The sequence below is a fragment of the Tetrao urogallus genome (assembly GCF_951394365.1).
Source record: "Tetrao urogallus genome assembly, chromosome: 11".
Lineage (NCBI taxonomy): Eukaryota > Metazoa > Chordata > Aves > Galliformes > Phasianidae > Tetrao > Tetrao urogallus.
Window position 1 is genome coordinate 9,657,075 of NC_136824.1, and position 16,583 is coordinate 9,673,657.

The window sequence follows — 16,583 nt, forward strand, 5'->3', positions numbered from 1 at the left end:
TCTACAAAACAGCAAATACAACCAGACTGATGCATTCAAACAATGATTTGTTTGTTAGCAGAACAGTCATCTGTAACACTAGCTTGGAGCTGAAACCAGGACATGCACGCTCAGTGCTTTCTGCCTTTTCCCTACATAACCAACCTAACAACACCACACTGTTCTACTAATGCATTTGAAACAACTACATAGAATTTAGAAGTGAAGAGTCCCTCAGCTCTACGTAAAGAGGTAGAACTTAAGAATAAAACTGCGTGCATACAAGCTGATTTTCTTATGGCTTAAAAACTATCAAACGATTTTTCTGCATAACATTTTTATAAAAGGAAGAAAAAGTAAGGTCAACTGCTCAACGAGGCAAAGGCATAAATCCTCATCAAAAGCATTTCTGAAGCTGGAACAAACTAAAGGACAAAGGTTAGTTAAGGGGATATTCCATTTTTCAATGCCTCTGGCTACACTGCCAGTTTTGGAGGTTAATGTCCACCCCTATCTCCACATCTTTGCTTAGTGTCTCTCTTCCAGGCCAAGGCAAGTGTCCAAAAGGCTGCCCCGTGAACTTTTGTGAAACATGAAAGTTTTCAGCAGCATCAGCAAACAACAGCTTGTGAAATCAGGAAGAACAAGCCCCTTCCAACTAGCTCTGCATCCACAAGTACTGCAACACGAGACCATACCAATTTCCTAGAAAGTTGTCTAGAATATTTGTCAGCTTTGGTATCAGCAATTCAGTACTCTTTCCCTAGGACAAGATTACTCCTATGAGAAAGAATTCCTTCAAGATAAACACCTCCCAAACTTTCTGGGCTGAAGCTCACCCTCAGCCACGCAGCCTTTTAATGCTTTTAGTTCAGTTTTTTACTCTTGCTATTTAACAGAATTCTGAAATCTACTGTTTGGACAATACTACAGTTGGGGAACAGAAGAGAAACTGGCAATACTTCGTAATTTAAAATATCATCAGCTGCATCCACTTCCGTAGGTTAACTAACTTTCATAATTGAAGAGAAAGCTGATTAACAGTTCTGCAATTACACAACTGGTATTTTTAGGCTCCAATTACATGTCACTTAGGCACATAACTTAACCTATTTAGGTGATTGAAGTTATGCCCAACAGTATTTGCATGATCACAGCCACCACTGGGCCAGCCTTTGAAAGGAAGCTGGGCTTTTTCAGACTGGCTCTAGCCACAAACTAGTTTGCTGGATTGAGCTTACTACACAAAGCTAATTAGACATGCGATTTTAATGATGTGGTACATCAACATGACTGTCTTTGAACTTGGTCACATGGTTGCTGTGCTGAGCTTTATTAAACTCATTAGCAGAACACAGCTTCACTCTCTCCTACCCCAAATGAACTGGTTCAGCTTCTTCAGAAATTTAAACAAGGATGGGAATAGCATGAAAAAGCAAATAAGCATATTAACATCATGGAGGAAGAAAAAAAAACCAACAAAACAAATATTTTATTTTGTGAGAGCAAATACTTTGTTCTGTTACCAGCAGTGCATCATTTGCCATTACAAACAGCTTGATGGGAGGGATTTCCACCTTCGTTCAGGCTCAGTTCACAAAGAAAGACTGCAGCACAGCATATTCTGAAAAAAAATGTTAGCTAACTTATACTTGGTAGAGAATATTCAGAAAAGGTCAAGGAAAACATCCTCTCCAAACCATAATTATTCAAGCATAGCTACTCCAGGCCTGCAGCACCATTAGACAAAGTCTGCAACACAGTTCGGTTTATATTTTGATGAGGCTACAGAACCTGATTGGTGCTGGCACAGCTCCATCCATGTCAGCACACAGAGCTGTAAGATTTAGGAAACAATCCTGAGAAGAAGGTGATATGCAGAGTAATCACAAGTTACCAGTGTGATGGCACAGATCAACTCTCAGAACAAGCTTCCACAGCAAATTCACAGCCAATGTCAAGTTTGGGGTGAAACAACCCCATTTTCCTAAGACTCTGCACACGATCCCATCATATCTCATACCAGCGCCAGCATTTACACAGTCATGTGGAGAGCAGATTCAGGGAAACAACCGACAAAGTGACAAGATTTTTATTCAATTCAGATCTTGGAAACAGCTGACTGACTGAGCAGAATGATGCACAAAGTGAGGAGTGGAAGGGTGACAGTTAGGGCTTAGAAGGGTTTACACCACAGATGTCCAGCCTTTGGGCTTGCCTGGGCCACACTGAGGGAAGAGAAATTGTCTTGCCTGCATATAAAATACAGTTAATGTATATAACTAACAAAACTTCTTTTCTTTTTTTTCTTTTTTCTTTTTTTAATTAAAACATTACAAAAACAACAGAAACAAAAATAGTGGGATAACTGACCTTGTTTTTGTGAAACTAAGTCTGGCTCAGTGGAAGTGGTTGCAATTCTTTGTGAACTCTCAAGGCATTTTTCAGAGATTTTTGATGAAATGTTATTCTTCCTGTGCTTCATCTCTGAAAATTGTTGTTCACAAATGTATGTACCACCAAAAAGTAATGGCATAAATAAGGCGTGATTATGAAATGAGAGATATTCTTCTCTGGTAAGAGAGGTCTCATAAAAGTCTAGTAGCGACATGATAAATGTCTTCTTAGAGTTGAACATCTGACTGCAATTCTATACATTCCATTTGAAAATTTTCAGATAGTGTATTTATTTTAACCAACAACAGAGTCAGAAAAGTACCAAAAAACTGATCATTTTTTCTCAGCAGTCTTGAAACCTATTCTCAAATTCCTTTATGAAAACAGAAAGCAGGACTGCGTATTTTTCACTATTCATGGGAATGTTTTTAGCCAACATATCAACACACAAAATTATTTGCCACAACTCGAGCTAGAACTGCGCTGCGCCCCGTGCCCTGACTTCAGCCCAGGCAGTGTTAACAGCACACCAGTGGCTCGGTTGTTGCTGAGTGCTGGGGACATGCCTGGGGCTGTGCCAGGCCACGCGTGGCCCAGAGGTTGTACATGCCTGGTTTAGACTGACCTGCAACCACACCTGAGCATTCTAGCAGATCTAGGAGCGGCTACTACAGATGTTATGGTGTTGAACATCAACCTCACCGCTTACCTGAGATTATTACTCCGTCATACATGTATTCACACCTCAGGTACTCCAGGACAGTCTTGGGAATTAAACTGTCAGTGTAGTGAGGAATTATTGGAAGATGTGGACTGAAGTCTAAAAGTGCCCGGAGTCTTGATATTTTTAGGCAGTAAATGCTTTTGAAATACAGTTCTCCCAACAGAGCAACTAAAAATTCATTTACAGATGTACAAGTTTAAGTTTTAAAAGACAAGTTTGTCAAATCTGCATTCCACAAAAACCAATTAACACCTTACAGTACTAAGATTAGGAGGAGGAAAACTTTGCAGGTATCAGGATAAAGACTGTCAAACATGGACATCCAAGACAGTGGACCGTAAAGCAAGAACTGCTTCTGTTCATCTCTTAGCTAAGGCAGCAAGAATCAAGTAGACAAGATTAAGAAAATAAGTACCTGTTGGCAGAGAGAGAAGTGGGAACAATGCATGAAACAAAAGCCAGTATTCAGTTGCAGTAACTGTTGTGTTAAAACTAACTAAACTGTAACTGACACTTTCCCAAGGCTTGAAAAATTACAGAGTTATATCATGGTGAAATACTCAGCTAGATTAATTTAATTAATTTACAACTATATTTAGTTGTAAATGTGAAAGTGTTCCTGGAAAGGAATGTATTGGTGCACAAGAGAAAATACATAGAAGCAGTAACCAAGGACCAGGCTGCCAGAGCCCCTGAAATAGCTCCCATGTTCTCTAATCCAGAAAGAGGCTGCACACACTCACTCTTGCATTCACATGTGCCACCACATCAAGGGGTTTCTGAACACCCGGATCTTCCGCAGCCCACGGCACCAGCACTGCACCATTGACAGGAACACTCGCAGCTCCAGGGTCTGCAGCTCCAGTGCCTGTCAGGCCACGACAAAGCCTTGCATCAGAACAGTCACCCCAACGTAACTAAAGCTCAGCTGCAAAGCATTGCGAAGTCTCAAGTCAGCCTGAGGATAAAGAAAGAAAAGAAGATAGAAAAGAGGAGATGGCAATCCATATGATGGAGGATGCATCAAAGTCACGTATCTGGGAACTCTTCCAGCTGTTGGAAGAGATTAAAAGGAAATTCAGTGTCACTCAACAGCTGCAGAGAAGCCAGGAGATGTTTCACCACTTCCAGGGTTAAATTTTGAGAATAGTCAATTCTTCTTCAATTGCCCAAAATGTTTTAATCCAGTTCATGCATTTCAGAAAAAAATATATCCAACCCATTTTAAGACCTGTTAATCCTGCATCTGGGCATTTTCTACACCACTCTCAAAAGGGAGATGACTTCAAAAGAACACAGGCAGCAGTGCGGCCTTAGAGGTAACAATGGCACTTGAGGAAAAGCTTCAGAAATTATTTCTCTACTTTCCCCTCAAAACCAAACTTTTTCTGGGTTTGTTATTTTATACTTTAAAGTGTGATTTTGTAATTATTAGCAGTAAGTCCAGACACTGGTAAGATTCACATCTATAATTTTCAGATGTAGGCAAAGTCTATGCACACAGTTACCCACGTTATTTAAAATTATGTGTTAATCATTCTTGAACACGTTGCAAAACACACGATACGAACTGGAATAAAATCAGCACTGCACGTAAACTGGTGTTCTCAACAGACAGGCTGAAAATGAAGTTGCAGTAAGGTTGCACAGGTTCCACATCGGCTGTTTCTGAAATAATCTTCAAGTCAGATCATCATGTGAAGACATCACTTGTCAAATGACACACAAGAGAAAGCCAACTTCATTACTGAACAAAACTGTGACTTTGCAGCTATAGAAATTGAACTAATGCGTGCTAGCACATGTCACCAACCATCCTCCTTCAACAGAAATAAAGATGGTCTGGGATGCACTAACTCAGCAATCACACTTTTTCACATGCATACTGTTCAAACATTTCAGAAGATCCTCCTTCAAGTAAGTCCATAAGAGTGAATAGGAAAAAAAAAAAGCATTGCTCTTAACATAAAAGTAACCCATAACTCTGATCTGACTTCACAGAACAATTTATTGAAGAAATTCTGTAGGTAGTCTAATTTGGGGAATAAAAAAAGTTTAAAAAATTACGAACAGTATTAATATTTAATCCAGACCTACCACCTCAGTAACGTGAATTTTGTATTAGTTAAGGGGAAAAAAATGCATGAGTTGGCTTCTAAGTTAAATCAGCTCTAAAATGCTGCCAAGTTGCTACTGTACTTGCTGTGCTCCTTAGCAATTAAGGGCTACATTTACCTTACAGACTATTCCTACAACGTCCTCTCACTGTAAGCTGTCAAATCATTGTTCATGTGTTGAACATTCTAGCCCTTTGGTAAGGCAGCTTTGCAAAACTCTCAGCACCACAGTCAGCAGCACAGTTATCTTTCTACCTGTATCTCTCATACGTTTGAAGCACTTTTCCCCCAGTTCTTAAGAAGGAACAAAAGGATAACTGAACTGCGTTTACTGCTGAGTTTTCCTCTGATTTTTTATGTCATTATCCCTTCAGGAGTACACTGCCCACTCATTGGAAAGAACAGACGGGCAAGGAACTTCCTCTGCTTGCCTACAGCAATGACACAATCTGCATCCTCCCTACTTCCGTGCAAAAATTACAGCAGCCGGGGAAAAAAACAGCAAATTAAAACCACAAATTTCAGCTGAGCTGCATCATGGCTCTAGCAAAGCTGGGAATTAAAGCAAGCGGATCACACCCCTGCTTTCACACCCCTGCTTTCAAACAGCTTGCCTCCACTTCTACGTGTTACCAAAATATAGGTGTAAAGGAGACTGGAGGAAAAAAAAAAGGGGGGGGGGTAGGGAGGTTAAATAATTTTCAGGAGAGGTTGAAGATGATATATCGACATGCCACCTTGACCTGTACATTCTAATTATCGAGGTGTGAGCCCGTCTTTTTTGCTAAGTGATCAAACCCATCGTCCCTTTGAACTTTCATTAGAGGGAAAGAGGGGAAATGATCCTTAATCGAGAGAGCAATATTTATTCTGACTTTGTTATTACTTTTTGGTGATCAACGAAGCTATTTAAAAAAACATGCATTTACTTAAACACACAGACTTAAAAAAAAGAAAGATCCAGTTAGTTGCCTTCAAATGGAGAGAGGTTTAACTGAAGAAACAACCCCAAGATAGAAAACCAAGTGCTTCCTCTGAAATGTTTGAAATTCACATGCTAGTAAAAAAGTCAACTTTCAGAATTCTGTAATGGAGAATTACTGTCTATCTTCCTCTACCCTTCAATATGCTTAGCAAAAATAAAAAGTACAAAACAAATTCACCTTAACCCAATCAATTATGCTAGCTGGGGGATGCTGCTAAGTAAGTAGGTTTTGCTATTATTCCTCCATCCCTAAATCACTTAAAAGAGCTCAAAAATCTTTATCAGTGCAACTGAACAGCATAGTGCAAGTTGTAAGTTCTGTGTAAAAAGATCACATTCCATTAGGACTGCAAAAGAACTCCATTAGGAAATAAAACAGAGTACAAGACTGCGGGGAATACAGTGGTAAAGAAACATTTGGAGCCAGTGAAGAAAGCAACAAACCTCTTCAGAGCTCATCCCCAGGTCAGTCAGTGCTACCTGCTATTCCTTATAGAAATTATGAAGCATGTTATCATTGCTAAAGGCCACTGCTACTCAGGAGAATCAGGGGGAAAGAGGGACATTATCTTTAATGACCATAAAACTGTCTTATCCAAATACATACAGTGACATTACTCAATAATCTATCTAATGAAAAGCCAGCTGACATAACTTCAACCAGGGAAGCTACAATGCACCAAGTATCTCTCTTACTCACTAGTCTAGAGACTCTCGGAATCAGAATTTGTTACATTTACACAGTTTTGAATGCTGTGAATACATAAGGAAAAGAGAAAAAGAAAGGTAAGAAAGACAAAGCTGCTTATGATAAACCAAACATGAAAATCAAGGACAGGATCAGATGACAGTGGTTGAATCTCAGCTTTTTAAGAGAACTATGGAGATTAATTAATAAAAATGCCATTCCAAACAATGACTATCAGAGTTTGATACTTATTAATGCAGAACAGATTTTATTGCTGTATGCTAATAAAATGACAACTTTCCTAAGAAGACATAGCTTTCCATGTAACATTAAGGACTTCACTTCTCCTGCTGAGTGTCTCCCTGTGAGACAGAATTATTCAGATTAGAAACAAGAAACATGACCTCAAAGGTAAAACTTCAGTTCTGGAAAACGCATACGTTATCTTACTGCCTGTTTGCCTTTAAAGAAGTGGAACAAAAAATAGAACCAATGTTACTTCTTTCAGCAAATTAGTATGGCACACAACTATTGAAGCCAAAGTAGACACAGTTAAAGGAAAAGAGATTCCAAAAGAAATAAAAATCTCTCTCCCAAAAAAAAAAAAAAAAGAAAAAAAAAAGAAAAATAAGGAAAAAAAAAAGGAGATACATTTTTCAGGTTAAGTACATAATATTATTCTCTTGATTTTGCAGTGCACAAGCCACTAAGTCTTTAAAGTCTGTAACTTCTAATTTGGGCTTATCTCAGACAAGATGCTGGCACTGTCAGTTTATTAAAAGTGCCACTTACAATTTAATACCACCAGGTGTTAAACTCCTAATTAGACTAATTGGAGTCTTTCTGGGAAAGAAAATTCAACTTACTATGCAAAATTCTGTCAAGCATATAAATCACAGACTATCAGAGCATATCTCTTCCCTCCACACACACTTTTTGACATATCTGCTTAGAGAGTACAGGTGTAAAATGGGCAACGTCAAACCCGACTACGTTAGTATGAGTTATGTTGGCTTGCTTAGAAAATCCAGCTGTCACAATGGTCCACTAGAAGTAAAATCACTAAGAGAATGCATCTCATGGAAGGACATGAAAGAGAAGCAGGCAATTTTCTAGCCTTAGTGAAAAACTTCCAGGAAAGAAAGAAGCGCAGCAAGGGGTAAAGATAACCATGAGAAAGGGTTGGGATGCTGAAGTCTATCACATCAGCACAGCAAAGCAAGCAGGGAGGAGGTAAGACAAAAAGGTGAATATGGCAAGACTAGAGCTACAAAGAACATCAAGGAACAAGAAAGGCAGAAGTTTAAGATGCAATAGAGTACTGCAATCCAAGAGGTAATCCGCATGGGAAATGATCTGACAAAATTTTTAAATATAAGTGAGATATCTGTTAAAGGTTAGGTCACATTTCAAGGTACCTTCAGATGCTTCTATTTGTACAATGAGTATAAGTTACTCTTCCAAGCAAGCTAAAAAAAAAAAAAAAAAAAAAAAAAATCAAAGTAAAATATCAGGAAACGGAAGTAGAAATAGTACAAGAACTGCCTGAATACTTCCACACACACAAAAGGTTTTTTCCCCCCCACTTTAAATAGCAAAGTCGAGTGGCATTGTACCAGAAGGTATGAGGGATGATGCAGCACACACTTATCTCACACGTACACTCTTAAAAAATAAAAATAAATAAAAAGCTTAACTCTCAACAGCCACATTGAGCTGCTCACCCTTCAGAACAAACCCTGATTGAGGGCTGGACACCTTCCAGAAGTTCTTAAAAGCTGCTACAAAGTGATGGAGCAGCAGAAAAACTTTTAGTAAAATAAACCTCCATGGGATGTCCTGTAACAGGTTGTTTATCTGGGCTGACTGAAGAGTAGTTACAAAATATCATGTATCAGGCGATAACCACCAGGAAAGCATAAAAACACTGCAAACAGGTTACAAAGGATAGGTTTACGAAACTGTCATGGCTAAGACCCATCAATATGTTTCTAGGTCAAGAGAGCCCAGCAGAATGCCAGAACTAAACTTAAAAAGCCAACACCCCGGAGCTGAAGAGCAGAGCAGGGCTCAGGTGGAAGGCAGCGAGTGCTCCTTTCAAGGACAGAAGGCTGCACTCCCAGCTTCCTTCTGAAACAGCTTCAGATTTTCAGACTGTAGAAAAGCCTCCATTTCTATGTAGCTGACAGATACGGTCACACTTGTAAGTGGGAACCCGCGTGGTTTTGAGCAATATACTGCAAAATAAAGCACCACTCTATTTAACATCAAACAAAGCATCTGAGGAGAAGTTCCAGCAGTGTCAAAATGCACGGATCTCTCCCCACACTCAGATTCCCATCACGACGTGAGAGCACTTTTGGCTCACTCCAAATCCAGTAATTATCGACTATGAAATGAACTAATAAAGATGAAGAATTGAATTTAACTCCAGAGCCAGAAGCAGCACCAGAATTAAAACTGTTTTCTTCGCAGAGATTCCCGCACCTCTTTGTAAGGGTGCACGCTCCCCAGGACACGCGATAACGCTTAAAAACACTTTAAAAATGAATTGCTAGAAAGATGAAAGAAGAACCGCATCCCGGAGAACCGAGCACGTGAACTCTATCAGCAAAAGCCATTATGACGGATGGCTTCCGAGCGGCGCAGCCCCGGCTCTGAGGGCAGCAGGGCGGCGCTACCGGACCCGCGGGCACCGCGCGGAGAAGCTACAGGAACGACGGGCGCCTCACCCAGCGGCTCGAGACAACGCGGGAGAGCAGGGCCGGGCCGGGCCGCGTCGCCGGCGGGCGCCGAAGGGGGACGAGGCCGGGCCTCCCCTTCCGGCACGGCGCTGACAGCCCGGGATCCCCCGCCCCGCCGCGGAACGAGCGCCCGGAGCGTCTGGGACGGGTCCCACACCTCCGCCCCCGCTGCCCCCTCACCATTCTCCTCAGGGCCGGGCTGGGTCTCGGCGCCGACTCTGGCTCTCCTCCCGCCGGGCAGCTCCTGCTCGTGGTTCGGCGTCGGCGGTGGCGGGGCCTGTCTCCATCTATCGGGGCTGAGCTCGGCGGCTGCGGAGGGCCGGGTGGGGAGAAGCCGGGCGAGGACGTCGCTCCCGGGGTGGAGGGAAGAGCGGGGCGAGGAGGACGGCGTTAGCTCGGCTCCGCACCGGGACCCAGCGCTGGCGGCGGCCTCGGCCCGGCAGCTCTTTCTCATAATTGTGCGACTCGGCCGGCGAAGAGCCGCGGCGCTGCCGCGTCAGCGCGCACCGCCCCCGGGAGGAGGGAGGGGGGCCGCCCCGCCCTGCCCTGCCCGCCGCTTCCCGCCCGCCGCGTGGCTCCTCGCGGCCGCCCTCAGGGCGAGGGCGGGACGAGGGCCGAGCTTCGGCCTTCCCGCTCGGCGCTGGGGCTCGCCGGCGTCCCGCAACACCCTGACACGTTACATGGCTGCCGGGGGCCCCGCGCGGCCCGGCCCTCCCGCCCCTCAGCCCGAGAGCTCGACACCTTTTTGATCCGTTTTTAGTGCAAACACGTGAGCTTTAGCAACCATCTTCAAAGTGACAAACGCATTTTTAAGCTCAGTACGAGCAAAATCAGAGCGGGCTGCATCCATTCTATTGTTACCACAGCCCGCAAGGCACCCAGCCTGACCGTGACCAGCCGTGGATCAACACTGCTAAGCAACAAGCCTTGTGCTTAACTCCACTGCCCCCTTCATCACTCATCTTTTGCATCCGGTTCTGTACTAAAGCAAACCAACTGTCTTCCTTTAGAAATTCTGATAAGTGATTGAGTTTGGTTCAAATTACTTATGTATGCTAAATATGGAAAATAAAGATTTCCAAGAAAAAAAAATCTCCCCTGAACTGGATGTCCAGCATCACTGTTATACTGCTAACTTCTATTTAAGGCAACTCACAGTTAATTCCCTGTTGCCTCTGCACACACAACATGGTTCAAAACCGAGTTAAATCTGGCTCAAAGGCCCTGGCACTGTTTATAAAATACCACAGCCTTACAAGAGTGTTCATTTCGTATGGTTCAAATTCATTTTAAGTATCATAGCATGTGGATGTTCCTCATCAGGCCTTACCATTTGTCTGCCCTGTTCTGATTTGTGCTGCATCTGCCACTGACAGCCTGAGGTTCAGCACACTGCAGATTTACTACATCAACTCCAATGATTAGAAAGAGATCATTAAATCAAGCATTAATAAAAGCAGAATTGGCAACTAGATGCCAACCATTGTCAGCTTTACTTGTGGCCTACTGGATGGATGCACCACATTCCCAACAATGCAATTCAGCACCAACAACGAAGAAACCCCAAGAAAAAGACTGAAACATACACACACAAAACTAACATTTCAACTTGACGTTAACCGAGTACTACGCAAGTTTTAATATACAATAGAATTAAACTAAACTGAAGATATTAAGAGACAAAGTCCTTGCATTAACAGCAGTGTAACAGGGCAGAGTTGAGCAGTAAACTTGGGCAGAAACACCCATTTGTCATAGACAATAGGTGCAAATCTGATAAAATCCATACAACCCTGGGGCATTCAGCTCCACCTTACTGTGTTGCTGCAAGGGACTTTCAACTAACTTTAGTGGAATTTGTGGTATCTTACACAGGTATGAAAATAAGGCTCCTAGGATCAAGTGTTTCCAGAGGACAGACAATTCAGGACACTTCAATTAGTTCTGAGTACAACATTTCACAACAAACAAGTTAAATTCTCTTACTGTAGAAGAAAACCTAAGCCTGCTGATCTACAGCCACTTGCTCCTGCCCAGATTCCCTTGTGCCAGTGCTCTCTCTCGGCTTACAGAGCAGGAACAGAAGGAGCAGTGGAAGTCCACTAAGATTTGCTGGAGATGGTTCAAGAATTTTCCAAAAGGAAAGCAGAGAGAATGGGGGATTTCTGAATTCTTCAGATAACAATATAAAGTACTTCTATCAATGCACCACAATCCAGCCTCCTCCATTCGTCTTTTTTCCTAGTTAATTAATCAAGCCTCTTCACATCTCAAGTGAAGCTTATGAGCAAGTTCTTAAATGACTAGGACCTTCCTTTCATCTCACAGCAATATTTGGACTATACTAACTTGCTTCTCACAGGCTTAACATTTGTAAATTCAAGAGCTCGAAGGAGCAAGGGAACTCAGAAGAAGTAGCTGGAGGCCAGCCTGGACACGATTGGAGACTTTTCTCTATTGTTTTAGGAGAATGTGCTTCAGGTGAGGAATTTTCCACGCCCTTTTTCCTGTTGATCCCTGCAAAACCGTAAAAAGATTGACATCAAACTGTTTGAGAGTTAAACCGTTTGTGATAAGCTCAGATGGAGAGACAGCACATTGTTTCACTGGAACAGCTTGTGAAGAAAACACAGGGAAAATGACTCATCAACATCCTCTCTGCCTCATTCTGTCTGAGGGGGGGAGGTCAGCCTTCAGAAAGAGCATTGGGCAGGACAAAAGGGGCAGGACATAGCACCACAGTAAAATAAATCCCCATGACCTGGAACTGATGGCACATGGCATAAGGAAGTCACCTTATATCCTTTTATTACATTGTTCAGTCATACAAAAATGACATGATTAGACCCTAGGCTAGCAGTGTTAGTCATCCAAAAAGAGTGAATTATGATACACTCTGAGGTTAAATCTTATTCCCATCACTGAACTTCAGCATTAGAGGACTAAGCAGCAGAAAAGATATTTGATAAATAATCATAGAATCATAGAATGAACTGGGTTGAAAAAGATCTCGGTGATCACCCAGCTTCAACCCTCCCACCACAGACCAGGCTGCCAAGAGCCACATCCATCCCACTTGTTTTACCTTCCAACCACACCGACAGTCAGCTCAAAATTCCTCTAACATCTCTTCCAAATGAATAACTGTCAGCTGTGAATTAGAACAATAAAAGCATTATTTAAAATTAATTCCTTTTGAAGACCTTTACCTGAAAAGCAAGTTTCTGTTATCCAAAATGGAATATAACTGCTTTAAGCAGAACTCTTTTGCTACGTGGCTCCTGGATCTCATTTTTATATCTCAAAGCAAAGCATTAATCTGTCACTAGCACTTTATATTGGGTAATTATTTGTTATGTAATCATCACCAGACCAGTAAAATTTGCAATGACAAACCTAATAAGTTTGACATTGAATTAAACCAGCTGTAACTTGATCTTACTACAGTAAGTGCTCAAGGATAAAGATACCACTTTAAGGAAACCCTTATCTCACTACTGCAAATCTAGTAGCCATGAAGAAGCTGTTTGACTGTTCACCCACTCCCATGCAAATGAGCTATTGAGTCATACACAGAAAGAAAACAATTCATTCCTTTCTACAAGAAATGATATGAGTAACCATTAAATAAAAGTAATTGGTTTTGACTCTTTTTTACTCCATTATGAAGTTTCCCAGGGATGAGATCTATTACTCTGCAGCTGCTCTTTTAAATAAGCTCTCAAAATGTGTGTTAGAATTCATATAGTTAGATCAGATGCAAATACCAACTAATAGGGATATGTAGTTAATATCCTACTTAATGTCAAACAGATTCTCTGTGGCAACATTTTTTGCCCTCCTACTGATGTCACCTACGGCAGAAAAGAGAGATTATTGATTCACTTTTCTTTTAAAAGTGAATTGCCCAAACCCAAAATTCCCTCCAAAAAGTGTATGATGACACAAGATAAAGGGACTTCACAAGTCCTCCTCATTATTTGCAAACAGGTTTTCTAAAGCCAGAGTTACTGACATTTCTGTGGAAACATTTTGCCCACTATCTCTCAGATAATGCACCAAGTAACACTGCCAACACTGAACTTTTCAAGGATTCAAAAGTGTTATTTCAAAAGGAGGTAAAGGAGAAATAGCTTACTGCTGTGGACTACAAAACTTAGCAAATATAATAAAAGGAGGCCTGTTTCTGTTGAAGACAGGGAAAATAAAACTCAAGAAATGTGCACCTGCATAGTTTTAAAACAGTTCAGAAATGGATATCACTTTGTTTGTATGTTACACTCCAGAGTTACACATCATCTTCTCAAGAGGTCCCAAAGGATTAGTCATCTTTTTGCAGCGTACCAATGTTTTAACTTTGCATTTTAAAGATAAGTAGTTGAACACTGTGTTAGCTTTTACATCTGAGAAGATATTCCCTCAAAAGAACAAGTACTTTGCCTTCATACATTCAAGAAATAGGTCATAAAATCTACAGAAATTTCAAAATATATCAGGAAAAAATGAGTACATAAAATTAACTCAATAAGAGGTCATGAAACAAATTATCCCCTTTAACAACTGATTTAGACTCCAATATCCCAAGCAGTGCATGTATGATTTAGCTCACAGTGACAGAACTGATCATGTATTAAAATCGGTAAAGCAGCACTGAGTTTCATGCAAAGAGACTAATTACAAGAAGGAGCATGGACACAGAGTATATTTTGAGAGTAAAAAGTGCTGATGTGTTATTACCCAAAGGCCAGCTGTGCAGTTCAGCTACCATTTTAAGAGGAGAACCATCACAAAAGCATGAGGGTGTTTTCCATGTATTCACTGTGCTATCTTAGGGCTAAAGCATTATTACACTTACAAAGTCAGCCATCTACTTTGCAATGCACATGCAAGCAAAACTATGTGAGGCTGTTTAGGTTTTCAGTGCTTACTGATTTTTATGGGACAGGCAGATTATTTACAACACTAGGAAAGGACTGTAGAGTGGGTTTTCGATGGCAATGCAAAGTGCCCCATGACCTAACACTCCAAGCTCAGAGTGCAGAACCAGTAACTCAAGTTCAGCTATGTGGTATGGCTTGTCACATCCAAATTAGGCAAATGAGGGTGTGGGTTATCCAGTTTAGAAATCAGCATTAAAGATATTCCAAGAGAAGGAAGGGATCTTGAAGCTGATGAGCGAATTAAGGTTGAGCACACGCAGTAGTTCTGAGCAAGCGGTTTTTCGTTATACAAGTTCCAGAAGTACACAGAAGGATACATTTCCCAACCTATCATCTGAAGTATAATATAAGCAAACCCTGTATTTGGGAATATGATATATTACTTATTGCTCAGAATACATCGTTTAACAAACACAGGCCAAAGTCTTGCACAAAACAGCCAAGGGTGTGCCTCTGAATGTCTCTACTTACATGTGTAAAATCAGTAGCTGCCAGGAGCAGTATGGAGACAATTGCACTATGACTGACCCTTTGCAAAATTTCATCAGTGCCTGACTTAAAAAAACCAAAAAAACCCACCCCCAAAAAAAAACCTAAAGCAACTTTGTCAGTTTTGCTTCTTCTGAACTTTATCTCCCTATATCTTCTACAGGATTTGCTAAACTTCTCTATGAAAATTGATTCTGCTGCAATCTTCAGACTTACAAGTTCTTGTTTTAACTTGCTAGCAGCTAAGCTGATGCATGGTGGACATGTAGTGCACAGAGATTCTGCACTTCCACTTCTTGCACAGCTGGAGCATCTCCTTCTACACCTCCACTGTCCAGACTCACCAGACCCAACACAAGACTAGTATTAATCATCCATCATTGAACTCATATTTGACAGTGATCCTCTTGTGGTGCCAAAAGCAGACTCCAGAGCTCAGAGTTGTTCAACATACTTCCAACGCCCCAAGCTTATATCCTTATTCAACACAGTCTGTATATGCAGGTCTGTTTAAAAGTTAGGTGGTCTCCCTTCAGCAGTTCTATAAACATGTCATAAAACTTCCTACTGTTTTTAAGCAAGCCCCATTTGACATGTCAAAGGACATTAGAAAATCATAAGTATTACAAGTTATGGCCACAAAGTATAGCTGATTTTAAGAAAAATACTTATTTTAAGGACATGTTAATATGACTGGCCGGATTTCTTCCTGTTATATTGCCACCAACATAGATTCAAGAACTGATTTTTCAAGGACCGCTTTTCCTCCCATAGAAAATTACTTCAGTTCAATAAAAACTGTTTTCAGCTGTTTTACCAGCGTTTAGAATTTACTGACCTAAACTTAGCCCTTCTGTATGTAGCTCATGAAGATCTTATTCACCCACTTCACTCCCATCTGTAAAAAGGAATCTGCAGGTGAAGTTTCTGAAAACGTGGGGACCTAAAGAAGTGCATTAAATCACACGAAGTACAATGGAGAACTTCTCCATACCAAGCAAGAGGATTATCAGTGAATTCTGCAGATATTTAAACCTGTTTCCACTCTTCCATCAAGCAACTTCTTAACACATAAACAGGAAACTGAAGTAAATGTCAGCTTGCACCTATCTACTTTGGAAAGCAGGAATCATCAACTGTCTATAGTAACATATACATATTTTACAGTAAGTTGGCTCCCATAAAATGTAATAAAAATAAATTGATTTATTTTTCAAGTTGCTTAATTCAGCCAAACCTTTAGCCTGTTTCTCTAGAGCAGAACTAACTTCTGTGCTCTTATCTGCAGAGGCTTGTTGTCCCATTGTTAGAGGAAAAAATATGAATAGGCATGCATTTCCTTTTTTTTCCATTGTTACTAGAGTTTAAATTCATTGCTAACATTTATTTTTAAAATCAGCTATCAGAGTAAATTGCCTGTTTCTAATATAATAAATACCCCAATTTTCTTGAAGCCACGATGAGAACACAGCACAAAGCTCGATACTGGATTTGAGATACTGTTGAACTTTTAAGTGTAC